General features: G+C 41.1%; 1 long non-coding RNA gene across 1 annotated transcript; it reads right to left on the bottom strand.

Annotated features, from left to right (window-relative positions):
* Positions 1-8,427: 8,427 nt before the first annotated feature.
* Positions 8,428-11,415, bottom strand: LOC139040176 (uncharacterized). Its single transcript, XR_011494178.1, has 3 exons — positions 11,277-11,415; positions 9,002-9,121; positions 8,428-8,565 (listed from the first exon to the last, which is right to left on the bottom strand). It is a non-coding gene; the product is annotated as an uncharacterized lncRNA (long non-coding RNA).
* Between the last annotated feature and the right edge of the window lie 7,543 nt (positions 11,416-18,958).

The following is an 18,958-nucleotide window of genomic DNA, read 5'->3' as shown; positions in this document are numbered from 1 at the left end:
ATGATTGATTGGAGGCAGAAACCACACTGATGGGGGCTTTGCTCCCCCTCCGGAAGACAGTGTCACCAGGGTGGGTTCCTGTGATGGGAATTTTCCAAGAGAAAACAGAACTTTCATGACATTAGGTGGAATCATATCAAACCCAATTTACTTTCCTCCTGATGGGATGTTTATTCAAAGCACCTGTGCACCATTTTCACTCACTGATACATGCATTACTGAAGCTGGAAACTTCCAGAGTTAGATATATTTATCATGATTCTCACCCAAATAAATCAATCCATACAATTTTGATTTCCACATTACAGTGCAAACAATTTTGATGAGTTATTGGTACATTTGGTCCTAAAATTTATTGAATAGAAAATGTATTTCTTTAGAATGTCCAGCTGTACTGAAATGTTATTGAATCTTGTATTTCAGGCATGTCTAAGTCAATGTCTAATATGCCTCAGGCATTTATCACCTAATACCTTTTATATTAACGTGAAACAGAGAAAATTTTTCTTAGAATCTCAGAGTTTAAAAGGTACAGAAAAAACTATTGGACAGTGACTGCAACGAGTGTGAACTGAAGGAAAATCTTCATTAGCTCTTATTTTTTAAAAAGTTGTATTGGGGCGAATGTTAACTATCTTTCTGTGGACACTGCATTAGAAAAATGGGACCGTGTGAGACTAGGAACCCCACTTGCAGCTGCTTGGTTGACTTGTCCAACTATCAGAGAATAGAAAATAACCAAGTGCCATTTTACCTAGACTCTGCTTCTTAGAATCTGATTGACGTTATTAATTTGGCACACTTTACATCTCCACAACGAGAGGTGCTGGCTGCTTGGTACTGGAGAAATTTACTACTTTTTATTTTTAACAAAGTCCTAAATATTGTGAAAAGGTATTAACTTACATTTTCTTAACTGCATAAAAGATTCATATTTTAATTCATGGAAGATAGTCACAGATATCCATGTATTAAAATTGTGATATTTAGACTTATACTAACTTCTTGACAAAGGTTGTTTTTTTTTTTTAATATTATATCAGGTCAAAAATTCTTAATTCCTTGAACTCTGATTTCCTTGTAAAATTTAGAGTGATTATTTTAAAACTCCAGGCCTCCTAAGTATGCATCACAGTTAATGTGAAAATGTGTATTGAGAAATGAGCTTTGTGAAGAGTAATTGAACATTACTGATAACAGGCAACAAAGACTAGTCTCTCTTATCTCTGATAGACATGTAGGTGGTAATCAAAATTATTAATGATTATATTGCTCTTAACATTAGCTGTAACAGGTCACTTGACATAATTGTGCTAGTTTTCTGAAAAGATGGTAAATAACGTACTCACATGAGTTTGTAGTTACACGTTAAACGTCACTTAGCTCTAAAGAAACAAAATAATAAAGCTCTGACATAATTCCTTCTAATTTAACTAGAATACTGGGATCAGTCTCTCTCTTAACCTTAACAGACAGAAAGGGTATATATGAAAGGTGGAGAAATGATGCAGTTTGCAAATATAGTCAATAAATATTCGAGTGTACCTAGCTCTACTTCATTTGCAGCAGAGATAACGTGGAAAGGCCTGTTGGTGAGATTATTGAACAAGCTTTATAAAAACACTGTTCCTCACTGCAGGAAGGTGATTCAGAGCACTGCCTGGACCCAGATGTCAGCTCCCTGCTTCCTAGCTCTGGGATCTTGGACATGTCATTTCCAATCCAATTTCTCTGAGCACTCATCTGTGCAAACAGGAATCCCTGTCCTCAAAAATCTTTTGGATGATTCTAAGTTAACATATGTAAAGCAGGTGGTTCTGAAATTTAGTTGCCTCAAAGAGCACATGAAAAAGGGAAAAGACATTTCAGCACACCCCACGTATTTTTTATTATTTATTTATTTTGCACAGTCGCAGTGCAGAGAGAGAACAAGCAGATGGGGGAGGAGGGGAATTCCTAGAAAAAGAGCATTGGGTAGATAGTTCAACAGGGGCCCACTCCCTTCATCAACCTCGAAACTCTGAGCAACTTTGTCAGGAAATATCTGAATAGTTAACTTTTCCGAGACCAATCCTCTCTGCCTTCACACTTGAATGATTGTTCTTGTATAGAATTCCTGGGTCACAATCCATTTCCGTCACAACTGAGCCATTTTTCTCATTGTCCTCAGATGTTTATTGGCCAAGTCCAGTTTGGATTTTTTCTTTTGAATAACTTTTTCTACTTGGATTGCAGGAGTTTCTTTCAGCTTGTCGCTCTCTTACCCTATTTTCTACCTTGCTCTCATTCTTAATCAGTCCCTTGCACCCTCCCTTTTTTTGGTTCCTCTGTACTATTTATTATTTCTTTGAAATTTTAAAACTTAGTCAGAGAATATATCCCTTGCTAATTTTGCTCACAATATGTGAGTCTTCCTGATCTCTGAAAATTCAGCTGGTTTGTTTATTTTGCTTTGGGGAGGATTCTGTTTAAGTTTTTAAATTTTCTGTTACAACTTCCATGCCTGTATTCCGTTTGTCTTCTTTAGAAACACCTATTCAGTAGATAATTCTCCACAATTAACATTTTTTATGTTGTTTTCTCATCATTTTCATTGCTTTTGTATTCTCTGTTCCGGGAATGCTTTTCATATTTGTCGCTAAACTTCATTTTACTTTCATGAAAACCTGCCTCCCACTGCTTCCAACTTGGACCTTATCTTGGCTGCTGTGCCTTTGGTTACATTGCGCTCTTTAAACTGTCCCTTGTCACAGCCTACTTTTGTTTACTGAAGGTCCACTGGTATCTTTAATTTTAATTGAAGTTATCTTTTTTATGAGCAGTACGCATTCATTGCAGGTAGACTGGAAAAGGGAAGCAAAAGAAGAAAATATGACTCATCCAGAGTCCTGCCACAGTTAACATTTTGATGATAATCTTCAAACCTTTTTCTAAGAGCATAAAAACAGTCCCCACCCCCCTGCCCCATGTGATCACACTGCTTTGACCCTGGATTTTTCACTTAATCATCTTTTGTTTATTGAAAACATGAAGCAGCATTTCTATTTCAGAGAGAAGTCTTTCCTTTGATCTCTTGAGCACGTTAGAATTACATGGGGAGCTTTATAAAAAGTATTGATGCCTCTCCTGAGTCCCCGGAATTCAGGTTTAATTGTTCTGGGACGGGACCCAAGCGTCAGCATTTTTCAAAGCTTCCCTGGTGTTTCTCATGTGCAGTGGGAGCTGAGAACCCCTGGCCAAGTGTGTGCAACAGAGGCTTTGAGTAGCGGGCTTTGGTTTGGGGCCTTGTTTGGTGTTCATTAGGCTAATCTTCCAGCGTAGCTGTTTCCTTTGCCAAGGAAATGGCTGAGCCTGTCCAGCATGGAGCCAGCTTCTGTTAAAATCCACTAATTAGATAACTGATTCCCCACGTAGCTGCAGGATCTTCGTTATTGACGGCAGTTACCTTGCTGTAGATCCTTCGGCTGGATCGAGGAAAGTAATTGCCACGCTCCTAATTGGTTAAACATAAATTCCCTGTAAGATGCTTTAGTCGTCTGTTTATTTACTATTTACCACAGGGCAGAGTTTTAGTGAAACAAACTGTTAAGCTATGTCACTACATCAGTTCTCAGGCAGGGCCTTTCTGAGGGGGATGTCTGATATTCAATATTAGCATGTCTGCGTAATTATTATGGTCATTCCTCGGTCTCCCCAAAACCCTCAGTAAGTCTGCACTGAGACGAGGTCTTGGATGTGTATGATTTTGTTAAGAAGAGAAGTTTGGTTTCTCGTTCAGAAAGCAGGGAGTGCAGAGGCAGGACCATGAGAAATATGTAAACAAAATTTATTTAGTGACGTGAGGAATTCAGAGAAATCTTGATGAACTTTCCATGGGACATGGAATGGAGGAGCTAGTCTTAAGCCAACCTTATAAAACCATTAAATCATATGGTACTTGCAGCTACAATTTGCAATTAATGCATCTTGGAAATTTTAGTAGAAGCCACCTTGTCTAAAAGTGAATGTTCTATAAGTGTTTAAACCTTCAACTGTGGCTACAGTGGGCGATTAGTATGAAAATTTCCCAGAATAACATTATTTTGGTCATGATCTAGGCAGATGGTCTGTTGAGGGCTGCTTCTATGGTATTAGCGCTTCTCAGACATCAGTGTGCTAGCTGGCAATCTTGTTAAAATGCAAATTCTCACTGAGCAGGTCTGGGCAGGGTTCTGACAGTCTGCGTTTCTCACGAGCTCCTAGGCGATGTCAGTGCTGCTGTTCTGCCTGGCACTGTGAGTCCCAAGGCTGTGTCACACAGTAGCTGAGGGCCTGGAGGGGAAAGCCTCTCAGTACTTCGCAAGAACAAAGGTGCGTTCCTCCTCCACTATTTAGTTTTGTTTTTTAATCTTGCAGACACTGCTAAAGAACTAATTAGTCCACTGCCTCTAGAAACTATATAGTCCTATAATATGCATCTCAGTGTGTTAATTTAGTCGTGGCTTTTAATTTCATATCCCGACTTTTCCTTCATTCCACATTCCTCGTTTCTTTTATTCTTGGTATGAAAGCATCCAAACACACATAAATAGATTGAATCACAGAACAACATCCATACCACTCAGTGTTAACATTCATATTTGATTCTGTCTTTTTTTTAAAGAAAGAAAGCAACACAGAATTGAATTCTCTTTTGTGCTTTTCCTCAATCACATTCCTCTTTTTTTACTCTCCCAACACAAGTCTAACCATGAAGTTGTGTCATCCTCCACATTTTTTACTTTTATTACTTACTATGTATCCAAAAAAGTTACATACAGTTGTTTAGTGTATTTTTAAACCTAAATGATACGTAAATGGTATGATGTAAGCCATCATTCTGTAATTCTTTTCACCCTATTTTTGAGATCTATCCATGTTGATACATGTGGTTTCATTCATTATAGTTGTTCTTTACTGTTCAGTCATATGAATACATACACTCTACGTGTTGATTCCTTTTTTGATGGACCTTTGGGCGGTTTCTAAATGTTAGGAACAATGCTGCAGTAAACATACATATATCTCCTCCTGCACCTGTTTCCCAGAAATGGAGTTTCTGGGTCAGAGGTTAGGCACATTTTCAACCTCAAGAAATCTTACCAGGTTAGCCTCCAAAATAACTGAATCAGTTAACACGGCCCCAGCAATAGGTGAAAGTTCCCATTTTTTAAACCCTTACCACACTTTATTGTTACTAATCTGATGGATTTAAAATGGAATTTAATCTCAACTACGTTTTTATCTTTTTGTTTACTTTTGGAAGCTGTTTCAGTCTTGTGTAAAAGCACTAATTGTACACCGTGTTTAATGGGAAATAGTATTTCAGCTTCATTATTATTTTTATGGGTTGGCCTTTATCTTATCCGTTTTTCTAACACGAAACCTATGGGAAAATATTGTTTGTCACAGCTGAATGACAAATGAGCTATTGTACAAAGGTAGCTTATATTCGTAAGTTGGAGACTTCCTGCAATAAGCTGGTTTCCCCCCCACACTCAGTCTAAATTTTACTAAAAATAGGAAACCATTTTGTGCTGTTGTAAATAAGCATAACTTAAGAGGTTTACCTGCTTCCAAAGTTGATCAGTACAATGCTAGAGATAGAAATTCTCAGGCTGATGGGCCTGGTCCTGTGGCCTGGGGGCTGGGTTTGCTCACTCAGCTTCAGCATCCCGAGTTCACAGGTTTGGATCCCAGACCTACACCACTCGTCAGCCATGCTGTAGTGGTGACCAAATACAAAATAGAGGAGGATTGGCACAGGTATTAGCTCAGGGCCAATCTTCCTCACGAAAGAGAAGATTGGCAACAGATGTTAGCTTGGGGAATCTTCCTCAGCAAAAAAAAAATTTCAGGCTGAATTTTTTAAGCAAACTTACTAACTGAAGTGTAACGTAGAGGAAAGTGCACATCATAAAATGTACAACTCTCTGAATTTCCACAAACTGAACACACCTCTATAACCAGCACCCAGATCAGGAAAAACAAAATTACTACCATCCCAGAAGCCCTTTCACAGAAATGCCTTCCTGCCAGCACCCATCAGAGGGTAAATACTGTCCTGACTTGGAACAGCCTAGATTAGTTCTGCTTATTTTTTAACTTGCTATCAGTGGAGTCATGCAGCATGTCCTCCTGGGTCTGGCACCTGTTGCTCAGCCTTCTACTGGGGGAATGCACCCGTGCTGTTGCAAGGTAATAGTTCTCATTCTCATTGCTGCACGGTAGGTTTGCCTCAACCACGCTAGAGAGATTTTGCTTAATAAATCAATCCTAAAAATTTAATAAATAACTATACATGCATTAGACCTCAATTTGAACTTGATAACTTTGATACATCAAAAAAATTTACCACTATCAAGAGAAAAGAAATGGAAGTACAGAATCTAATTGCAAAATATACTGGCATTAGTTACACTGATAGTTTATGGTTATTAGAATAGCTTCTTCATTCAGTCATTCACTTATTCATTCCAAAAATAATTATGAAATGCCTACCATGTCCTAGATGTGGAGGATAGATACAGTTGTAAAAAAGATGGATGAGGCACCTATATCAGGAAGCTTTCAACTTCAGTAACAGAACAGCAGCGAAGAGTGGTTTAAACAATAAAGAAGTTTAGTTGTCCCTTATGACAACAAGGCTGGAGGAGGATAGTTCCAGAGAGTTCAACCCTCTTCTACTCTGCCATCCTAATAATGTTGGCTTTTTGTCCCTGGCTTATTGCCTCATGGTCATAAGATGGTGGCTGACACTCCAAGGATTACATGCTCACAGCAGCAACCCAAACGAGGAAAGGAAGTCTCCACTTGCCAGCAGAGAAGATAAGGCAAAACCTCCCCCTGGTGTAACTCTTTTTATCCTGGAGAAAAATCTTTCCCAGAATCTTCCCACATGTCCATTCGTAGAGTATCATTGACAGAGAAATGGAATAATCATAATGGGCTTAGATCAGTGATTCTCAACTTTTAAAATCACTTGGGGTCTTTCTTACAGAAGAATTCCAAATAATTTATGTAGATGCTGTCCAGTCCAGGTGGACCTCAGCCCCTACCGTGAGTGTGGGCCACACTCAGTTACTTGCTTCCAAAGAATAGATTTGGACGGGGTGAAAAATAATTGTACATTGGAGAAACCTGGAAAATACTACCTTAGCCCAGTGATCAGGATTGACATCTGAGATGAGTCATGCTGCGAGCATGACCCCAAAATAATGTCATGAGAAGGGCGCTTCACCTCTGGTTTTCTTCCTAAAAAACTAGAACCCCAGTCTTTTCAGGAGAAAAGCATGAGGCAAGCACAAATTTAAGGAAATTCTACAAAATAGCTGACCAGTACTCATCAAACCGCCGAAGTCATGAAAAACAAGGCAAGACTGAAAAACTGCCGCAGACAAGAAGAGACGAAGGAGACAGGATGATTCACGTGAAGTGGTACCCAAATGGGATCTGGGGACAGGAAAGGGACCACTGAGTATAAACGAAGAGAATCCGTATGAAATCTGCAGTTAATAATAAGGTCCCAGTCTCGGTTTTTCTGCTGTGACATGTACCATGCTAATGTAAGGTTGTCAGATGTTAACCATGGTGGGGGGTCGGGGGATTAGATGAACCAAGATTGGGAAAAGGTTGATAAGTTGAAGCCAGGCGATGGGTCGCTGTAACTCAATACACTGTTCTGTCTGCGTCTGTCTATCCTTGAAGGTTTCCATTAAAAGTGTTAAAATGTGAACATTTTGTTTGACTACCTAATGTGCCTACATTCGTTTCAATCAATAATAAAGTATAACATAATGGTTAATAGCATGGATTTGGGTATCAAGAATTCTATATTTGAATGTCAGCTTTACATTGAACAGTTGGGTGATTTGGAGCAAATTACTAAACCTTTCTAAATCTCAGTTCATTATCTGTGAAATGCAGGTAATCGTGATAATACCTACCTCATGGGGTTGTTTTAAGGATTAAGATAAAGTATATAACATGCATTGTTACAGTATATGGCACGTAATAAGCACAGAACGATTTGAAAGGATCCTCACTAGCATATAAATTTAGTCTCCTTTAGCTCTACTTAACAGAAATACACTTCAGTTAGATTCAGCAAAAAAAGAGGAATTTATTATCAAGGTGTGTCTCATAAAACCCAAGGACAGGATGCAGCTGAGCTTCACATAGAGGCTAAAACCAGGAACTTTCCGGCCCCTCTGCAAGCCCATCTTCCTTCTTCCAGCCAAGGACCAACTCTCTCCGCTTCTCAGTCTCGAATTCAAGAGGGAACGGTGGTGGCCCCCAGCTCTAAGGATCCTATCTGTCCATTCAAGGTTCCTGCCAGACCGACACTAAAATCTCTTGATCCCAATTCCTAACTTCCCAGGAAGGGCTCATTGGCCCAGGCAGCTGTGGCCAGGAAGACAGTCACACTGTACAAGCTTAACTGGGGTAACCATGTGGATGGACATGTGCAGCCGATAGAAGAGTATTCACTAAAACCAGTGACTACAGTCATGGGCTTTGAAAAATGGAAGATCTTCACCAAATTCTCTATATAAAAACCATAGAAGGCAATAAAATCAAGTTAGTAATACCCATGCTTCTTTCATTTGTTTGTTCAACCAATACTTATTACACACCTACTAAATGCCAGACACGATGTAACTGCCTCAGGATACATAGAACATGACAGACTTGGTCCTCATTTGGCAACACAGAAAAGCAGAATTTAATTATTTACTTTCATGTGCCTGTGACAAAAGTACAAACATTCAAAACTTTCAAACTTGAGAAAAAGTAATGTTCTAAGGAGGGTGTGCTATGTACATCCTATGACTTCCATATATCCTCTAGCTCCTTACAATGTACTTTCCAGGAGTGCACACATCCTAATTTCAGAAGCATAGTCAGATTATGTAGATAAAAGGACAGTGAAGGGCGTCATCTTGCTGTCTCCCTGTAGATGTCCGTGGGAACATTCACTTACTTTGTTTTCATCCTGTGCTCACCAGGCAACCCTCTGGCTGGCATGTGGTCACCAGGAGAGAATGGTCTATGCATGTGGTTGTCGCGATTGTTACTAGTTGTCCTCTTGCTCAACTTTATGCTAGAACCAGAGATGTTATTGGGCACTGTGGGTACATAATGAAAAAAACTCATAATCTTAAATTTTGAAGATTTCTATGTCTGTAAATAGATTTATAAATATCTAATATCTGGAGAAAGTAGGTAACACAGCCTCAAATCCTTTTTGAATGGAAAATAATCACCAAGTGAAAAGTATCATTCCATTGTCGTACCCTGATGTATTCCTCATATTGCAGCTGACGTTATTCACCCTGTGTTTTGTGACTGAGAAGCCACGCGGTAGTCTGACGAGGAGCGTCTGATGGCGCCAGCATCTGTGTGGTGTCCTAGCAGAGAACACCTAGCTTAAACTCTTCCCTAAAATGCCAAATGTTATATAATCAATTTTGTATCAAAAAATATTGAAATCTCCACTTCTCTGCCTCAAAGTCTCATTTCGCCTCAGTGTGAGACCTGGTAGGTTAAATCTAAGGAAAACTACATGTTCCCAGTTCTTGATTACTAGAATAATTAACATTTCATTGAAAGAAAAACTTTTGACTAAGACCAATGAGTGTGAATGTATCTATCCAGGCAAAGAAAACAGTGGAATTATAAACAAAACCAAAACTCCACCTGGCTGAAATCACAGGTGATTTGTTCTTTCTTTTCCGTATTGCCTGCAAGTAACATGTGACATATGCATATTAGAGAAATAATAAAAGTAAAAGAAAATATTTTAATGAGGCAGAGACTGTGACCATGTGGATAGGTTATGGAAATCTTATACATTATATGTATTTGTCTTCCAATGTTTATATGGAAAAAAATTGCAGTTTTTCTTTCAAAGATAAAAATTCATTACTGAGGGGAAAAAAAGGGGGACTGGCCCCGTGGCTGAGTGGTTAAGTTCACATGCTCCACTTTGGCGGCCCAGGGTTTCGCTGGTTCGGATCCTGGGTGTGGACATGGCACCACTCATCAAGCCATGCTGAGGCGTCGTCCCACATGCCACAACTAGAAGGACCCACAACTAAAAATACACAACTATGTACTGGGGGGCTTTGGGGAAAAAAAGGAAAAAAAATCATTATCAATATCCTCTTCCTCCTCATCGTTATCAAGTATTTTATTCTCATGTTTCTTGAACTGATTGCTTTATGGCATGTATACTCCCTCCCCTCCCCCCAGAGCCAAAACCCAAGCCCAAAACAATTTTTTCTTTTAACTGTATTACAAGCTATGCATAAATACACCAGTTGACCTATCAGTGGATCATTTGATTGTTGGGTGTATAGTTAGTAAGAAAAATATATAATTACTTCTCTTGGCATTCTCATTCCTGCAAGAGTCCAGTAAGTATTAAATCTTAAAGTCACAAAAACTTGAATCTAGTCTCCAAATTTAATCCCAAGTATTTCGACAAAGTTAACTATCCTTAATAAAGAACCAGGGGCGGCCGGGTGGCACAGCCAGTAAGTGTGCACATTCCGCTTTGGCGGCCTGGGGATCACTGGTTCAGATCCCAGGTGCAGACATGGCACCGTTTGGCAAGCCATGCTGTGGTAGGCGTCCCACATATAAAGTGGAGGAAGATGGGCACGGATGTCAGCTCAGGGCCAGTCTTCCTCAGCAAAAAGAGGAGGATTGGCGGCAGATGTTAGCTCAGGGCTAATCTTCCTCAAAAAAAAATAATAAAATAAAAATCAAGAACAAATATTCATATGACATTTTAGAACTTTAGTATGATAATATTCTAACATTGTGCGAGTAGTAAAATTTTATGAGAGGTACTCATCCTCTCTGTTGATGTTTTAGTTTATATCTCAGTACTGGAAATTCTAAATGAAAATACAAGGCTGGCAGAAGCTAGAAAGGAACAGTATTCGAGGATAATTAAGCAGATCCTGCCAAAAATGTTAATGAACGCAGCAAGACAAACAGGCTTCAGATTCTAATTCCAATGAAGTGAACAGGTCACATTCTCTAAATTTGTATCCTCAGGAAGGATTGATGCAGGGGGAATAATGTAAGGAAGGAGTAATGTGGGGAAATATGGCTTCTTTGTTTTCTTAAAACCCAGATTAGGTCCAATTAGCTACTTAATAAAGCTCACGAGAAAAACAGAAGTTTAGTCTGGTCGGTAAATCTTTCTCCCGCCATCCCAAACATAATATAATGTGTTATTTACTCACACGACACTTCTGTTTGAGAAGAAAAAAGCCGCTGGACACATGAGCTCTTCCAGCAAGTTTGGTATCAGTTCTGACAGCTGATCTTGAGAGCCACACACTGCCAGGTCAGAAAGCCCTGGGGAAGGGCTTCCAAAGGCACAAGAAGTTAGGCCGTTGAGGTTGTTTTAGAGTAATCATGCCTTAGGGAGGGGAGTGCCTGGTCTTTTCCTGTCTTGCAGTCTACAGGCAAGCGCCCCTTCTTAGGAACCCTAGCACTCCCAAAGCCCGCGACTCCATGCCCTCCATCTGATGAACACGGCGCTTTCTCTCCCCGCCCCTCTGCACCTTCCTCTCCTCTTGTGAAGCCAGGAGCCTCAGATTCACACCGTGGAGCTCTCCTCCCTAGAAAGCCAGATGTTAGCGGCTGCTGTGCTAGTTTTCTGGGATGCGCTGACATGTGTCCACAATCGACTCTGAGAAGCAGAGGCCACCCCTGGAGGAAGCACCCTTTTCCTCAGTAGCCAGATTTCCTTTGGGAACCCCCAATTCCTTTCTAGCCTCCGCCATAGGCATCTGGGAGGCCTTAGAGCCCTGATAAACCAAGGGTGGTGCGCAGACCAGCAGCATTGGCCTCATGTGGACACCCGCCCCAAACTCAGTGAATCGGAATCACGTTTTAACGAGGTTCCCAGATGACTCTTTTGCACATTAAAGTTGGAGAAGATCTGCCATAAAGGAGCCACTCTGGGTCAAGGCAGAGAATTCAAAAACTGATTTGGGGGAGCTGCAGGAATAGCAGATTAAGGGATCATGAGGTGTTCCCAGCACTCACTGTGTGACTGTTAGTCGACCTATTGCTGTCTACCCACGTGACCTGAAACTCTCCCTTCTGCTCCCACCCCAGCTCTGGGGAGAAACCTGGGGATTAAAGACAAGTGATGTGGGTGTGGTGTTACTGTGAAGAAGCTTTATAATGTCCTCCCATCCAGAGGGGCAAAGACACCTTTACCAAGGTAAAGGCAGGCTCATTACTTCCCAAGAAATAGGATCCAAGTTATGTTAGTAAAAGAAATACAGATTCTGAGATGTGCACTTTGCAGATGGGAAGCACAGAGCTGCCTGTCCAGTGCCTTTGTGTGACTCAGAAAAAGGTGACTGGTACCTGGCTTTGCTACTGGTCGGTGCCTTTGGGTGAAGAAAAAGGCGCCCCTTCCTCCATAGGACTTCAGCTCCTCTTCACCCTGTCAGCAGGATGCGCTTGTGTACAACTGTAAGCAGTGATCTGGAAATCCCCAGCATCGCAGAGAAATGACGACGAGTCACAGGACGCCGGGGAGCTGACTCTGCGCACCAAGCTCCCTCCCTTGCGCCGCCAGTCGGGTCAACTGCTTCCCTGGCCAGTCTGCACAACATCGTGACCGGAGTCAGCCTGTTCTTGCACCTGGAGTCATTCGATGTCCACTTCTTATTTTTAAATGTTAATTTTGCCCTTTTGAAAGCCATATATCATTTTAAGGAAAATAAAAATATTAGCCACAACCTCACCACCCTAACCCGACCCAAATTAGCATTTTGGTGTGTTGCCTGCAAATCTTCTCTGCTGTGCTCTGCAGCTCTGTGGACATCGCTGGCCCAGTGAAACATCCCAGACAGTCAACAACTCAGGTCCTGTCCTGACTTGTGACACCCCCACCTCCTGGTTGCCAACTTGCTTTCTCTCCCATAGCCCAGAGCCTCTTCAGGCGGTTGACCTGGAGGGAGCTCCCACTTGGCTCAATCCAGAACCCAGCTCACCAGGAACCCTACTTTCACCCAGTGCTATAGTCCAGAACCATACCCTCCCTGCCTTGAAGCCAGAGGGTGGGATGTGGGTTCTTTTCCCGTTATGCATGTACCAGCTTGCTTGACTGCTGTCTGCCTCGAGCCTGTACCTTAAGTCCCTTCACCTGTGGGGCCTCAGAAGACCCACAGTGTTCACAGCAAGTGCCCAAACTCCCCTTTCTGATCTCACCCACTCCGCCTTCACTGCAGCCACTTATCCTCTTTTTTCAGATTGCCTTGTGGCTTTTTGGACTTAGCAATTGTGCCTGGTTTCTCTGGCTTCTGACTTTCAGCTCCCCTTGAAGGATTTCAGTTTGGACTCAAGTCTCTCAAGTCTCTAGCTCTGCCTGACCCAGACAATCCCAGAGCGGACCTAGTCTTCACTGGTTCCGGGGGCCACCCTCGGGGACCACTGGAATCGGAGCATCCGGTGGTGCTGGAATAGAAGCAGTTTTCCATGTGGCCCAATAGTTCCTTAAAAATCGCAAATTTTAATGACTGCAGTGTTTCTTAAAATCATATGATAATTTATTTAGCCATTTCCCTATTGCTAGAATTTAGGTAGTTTCCAATATTTTGAGTATCTAAGTAATAAAATGATGAATAACTTGTGCAAAAATTTTGAATCACTTCCTGTAGAAAGATTCCTAGATGTAGAATCGCTGGGTTAAAGAATATCACTATTTTTATGATATATGTTTGGTCCTTGATATATGTTTCTAAAATTGCTTTCTAAAATGATCATACCAACCGAAAGCGCCAACAGCAATGTCAAGGTGTACTCGTTTCACACTGCACGGACCAGAATGTCTTCATTTCGTCATTCAACAAACAGGTACTGTATTAGGGACTGATTAGGATTTGGCAAAATAAAAGCAAAATCCTTGCCACCACAGAGCTCGCATTCCGGTGCAGGAAGGAGATGACAACATGATAAACACCATACATGTAAGTATTTATAACATGCTGTATGAGAGAGGTGGGGACATCTCATTCTGCCTGAAACGTCACAGAGGAGGTGACATTCATACTGAAACTTAATGGCAACAGGACGGGGGAGGGTTTTCAAGCAGAAACAACAACACGGCCAGAGCAATGACATGTGCAACAGTGCATTGTGTTCAAAGGACTGCAAGCTATTCAGGAAGACTAGAGGACAGACGGTGTGTTTGGGAGAGGGGCAGGAGAGGAGGTCCTTGTACTCCGACGACAGAATATCTGAATTTCATCCTGTAGGCAATGAGAAGCCACAGAAAATGTTTAAGCAAAATCATTTCATGATTTCCCTTCATTTATTCTGATATAGATTTGTTTCTGGTATCTATTTAGAAGGGTCAAAGGAGCCATTGGCAAGAGTATGAAATGGAGTGGGGATAGACTGGGTGAGACATCTGGATGGACTGTAGACTGAGGCAGAAGATCTGGGTGAGAAGTCATCTCAACATACCGGCTGAAAAATGAGAGGGTCAACCAGTGAGGTTGCAGTGGGCATGGAACAGAGTCAAACAGAGGTATCTAGGAGGTTGAGTTGACAGGAGTTGGTGATTGTATTTGGGAGGAGAGAGAGGACTGGTTAGCCCATTCACCAAGACAAGCAAGAGAAGAAGGGTCAGGGAAGAAGATGTGTTTGATTTTGGAATGCAGAAGTTGAGTCCACGCAGATGAAGAAATCCAGTGGCACTAGGATATACGTTCTGCTATTCAGGATTGAAAAAAGAGGGTAGCAATGCAAATTTGGAGGTTAGTGTATGGGAGGCAGCAGTAGTTGACTATTCCTTCCTGTAAACGATCTGAGCATGACCTTTGCCTATTTATTTTTGGGGTCTTAACATTTTTCTTATCCATTTGAGTGAACTTATTTTATATTATTGTCTGTCATACTGGCCCCAAACTAGATGTCCCTGTAAATCTTTAGTTTCTATTTTAATCCTTTCACATTGAGGGAAAGTAAAGGTTTGATAAATTAATGTTGTCTGTGGGGACAATAAGCCATGTGAGCTGCAAATATGGAGACAGGGATAGGAAATAGCCATTAACATTTTAGCCAAAAAAAGCAAGAGAGAGGAATATTTATAGGACACATCTTAGACTCAGCGACAGAAGAGAACAAAGCAATGCAGAATGACAGCAGTACAGGGCACAGAACCATAGGTGTTGTCAACAAGTTGGATCACATGTTCTCGATCAAGAGCATATGATGAGATCCGAGTAGTCCGAGTCTTAGACAATAACACAACAACCTACAACTTGCTCTCCTGACCCCACTCCTTTTCTGGTGGTGTCCTTGACTCCACACAGCTGTCCTCCTCCTTGGACCTTTGCCTCATTTTTATTTCCCTGCTCCAGTGGCTGGTTCTCTTTGCTCCTCCAGTGGGCTTTAGTGATGCAGAAGGTTTGGACAATAAGGAAGTAGGACCAAGGACCATTTGCATTTTAATAAAAGATTCCCATAGGGGCAAAGTTTAAATCTGAATTTATGCTACATTTAATGTATATACATAAACATATATATGTACTAATTCAAAATAAAAATTTAACTATGTATATCATAAGTTTTTCAGATCAAACAAAATTTCAAGATTTGAAAAAATGTTAAACTTCTAGTTCCATTTAGTAAAAATAGCATGACATCTCTCTCTGACAATGAGAATAAGCTAGATATGGTACAAAATCATTTGTTTTATAAACACATCAGAGAGCTGAGGTCACAAAGAAACCTAAATGAACTAAATTCCAGAAAATGATGAGCCCTTCCTAGGACAGAGGAGATCTACAGCCACTTTCATTCTTGCCATAGTGGCAAGAGGAGGAGGAAGCTGCCAGAGACGGAGGTATGGAGAAGTCTGCCTAACTTTTAACAAATTTGACACCATGTGTGGGCTAGCCTGATGGATTGAGCTCCAGTCACCCAGCAAGTCTGCACCCATCTGCCAACTCTTTTCCATAGGTCTTCACCAGAGTGCACATGGTAGTATTCTGGAGGCTGTGGACAGGAGAGGAGACCTGAGAAAAATGCCACCGAAGCTGTCTGGGCCTTCAGCTAGTGCACTTCTGTGATCCTCCGAAGGCTGGGGCGGAGCAGGAGAGCGGAAAGAAATCCCTCTGACAGACTCCTGGCCCTCAACAAGTACACTGCAGTGGCCTGAAAATTGGGGCTGGGGCAGCAAGGGGAGAAGAGACCTCCCAAGCACAGAAAGCCAAGAACAGGACTTGAGAAAAGAGAACCCTCTGGCGACCCCCAAGGCTGGCAGCCAGGCTATTAATTAACTATAAAGCACACAGATCTGCAGTTCGGGGAACTGGTGGCTGGGTTGCAAGTCATAAAGAGAACTCTGGAGTCTCACTTTTGCTCAGATTCCAAGCCCTATCAAAAGGAAAGTCTTAATTCCAATTTTAAAACATCAAAAATAGTGGAAAATCTAACTAAATCTGCAACAAAGCCCAGACCTAGCTCATCTACAGATTATTTTCACTTGGTATCCCCCTCCTGCATTAGTGGCATGACAGGAGAAGGGGCATGCCCTTTTCTGAGACAAAATATTTTTTATTTCAGCGTCTACTGCTCTTTTGCTCATATTGTCAATCATACAGTAAAAATTATGACATACAAAGAAGTAAGAAAATATGACTCATAGTCAAGAGAGGAAATGATCAATAGAAATAGATGTAGAGATGCCTGAATATTAGAATTATCAGATAGAGAACTTAAACATACTACAGTAAAAATGTTAAAAGATCAAGAAGAAAAGGTGGACAACATGCATGAACAGATAAGCATATTCAGCAAAGAGATGAACACTACAAGAAAGAATCAAACACAAATGCTGAAAATAATTTCTAAAAATATATCAGAAATTAACAAAAAACTGGATACAACAAAGGAAAGGATCAGTGAACTTGAACACAGGTTAATAGACTGTTTCTAGGCTGAAATACTAAGAGGAACAGAATTTTTAAAAAAGGAAGAGAACCCCTAAGGTCTGTGAAACAATCAAATGGTTTAACATCTGTGTAAAGGAGAAGTAAGGCAAGGAGGGGGAGAATTGGGCTGAAGAAATATTTGAAGACAGAATTCCTGAGAATTTTCAAAAATTGATGAAGGACATCAACCCACAGATCTAAGAAGTTCATGGAACTCCAATCAGGATAGATGCAAAGAAAAGTCATACTTGTGCACAATATAGTCAAAATGCCGAAACCAAAAACAAAGAAAAATCTTTAAAAGCAGCCCGAGGAAAAAAATACTCATTAAATACATCATTGGAAACAGTGGAGGTCAGAAGATATGGGAAACACATCTTTAAAATGTTGAAAGTGAAAGAATGGTCAAATTAGAATTCTAAAAATATCTTTCAAACTGAAGTCAAAATAAAGACGTCTGTTTTTAGACAGACAAAAGCTGGGAGAATTGTCATCAGCAGACCTGTGTTCCAGGAAATCCTAAGAAATGTTCTTCAGGCCGAGGGGAAATGATACCAGAAGAAAGCCCAGATCTGCTGGAGAGAATGAAGAGCACCAGAGAGAGTAAATATATGGACAAATATAAAAGACTTAAAATTTTCTTTTCTTTTCTTTTTTTCTCTACCCATCCTCTCTTTCCCTTCCCTCTTGGCACAGAAACTTTGGCATTGGAGGAAATGAGGCAAGGAGGGAGACAGAGTGCGACACGGAGTCTGTGGTGGCAGGATGCCCCAGAGTGCCAGGATGTGGCCCAGCGGAGGGACAGGATGCATACAGAGACAGCAGTGGGATGCCCTGGTGGCTGAGGGTGTGGGAAAATGAAGGAAGGATGTCATGCAGGGGCTTTGGTGGCAGAGAAAACAGAGCAGTGGACGGAGGGTGCAGAGGAGGTAGGAGGAGGCACTGGAGAGAGCGACTGGGAGATGGCTACACTGAGCAAATAAGTTAATGGTCTGAGCAAATAAGTAAATATACTGAGGATAACAGGAGCCATGGTTCTGACTGTCCGAGAAGAGATTTACAAACATGAAAGGGGGAGGGCTAGAAAGAACATAGGAATGTTGGATCGGAATTGGAAATATGATATAAACTCATGATATGTATATAAGATATCCAGATAATTCTAGAAATAGTTATAGATGTCTGTGGGTACAAAATTTCCTATCTCTGTCTCCAGAAAGGGCCTAGAAGCAATGACATCCTCATGGCAAAAGCACCAGATCATGGTTTCTAAATGCTATACTATGCTAAAAAGAATCAGAGTTCCTTGGAGAAATGGCTGACTCCAGAGTTGGAGCAGAGAAAGTATAAGATGAGTAAGGATATAGAAGATTTGAATATCACTCTCAACCTATTTGATATGTACAAAATACTTCACCCAACAGAAGCAGAATACACACTCTTTTCAAGTGCATATGCAACATTCACCAAGCTAGAGCATACGCTGTCTCATAAAACAGCCTCAATAATTCCAAAGGATAGAAAAAACGCGGGAAACACAAATCAGAAATATCAGGAATGAAAGAGGGAATATCATTACAGATCCTACAGACACTAAAAAGCTTAATAAAGGAAATTACAAGGAACTTTATGCCAATCAATTTGAAAATTTAGATGAAATGCGCAAATTCCTTGAAAAAATACAATTTATCAAAACCAACATAAGATAAAACAGGAAAGCTGAAATCCCTATACTATTAAAGAAATTGAATGCTTAATCAACAGTCTTCCCACAAATAGGGGCTGGGCTGGTGCCGTAGCTATTAAGTTTGTGTGCTCTGCTTTGGCAGCCTGGGGTTTGCCAGTTCGGATTCCAGGCATGGACCTACACACCGCTTATCAAGCCATGCTGTGGCAGGTGTCCCACACATAACACACAGGAAGATGGGCACAGATGTTTGCTCAGGGCCAGTCTTCCTCTG

The sequence above is a fragment of the Equus asinus genome, chromosome 1 (assembly GCF_041296235.1).
Source record: "Equus asinus isolate D_3611 breed Donkey chromosome 1, EquAss-T2T_v2, whole genome shotgun sequence".
Taxonomy (NCBI): Eukaryota; Metazoa; Chordata; class Mammalia; order Perissodactyla; family Equidae; genus Equus; species Equus asinus.
This window is presented reverse-complemented; position numbering and strand designations above follow the sequence as displayed.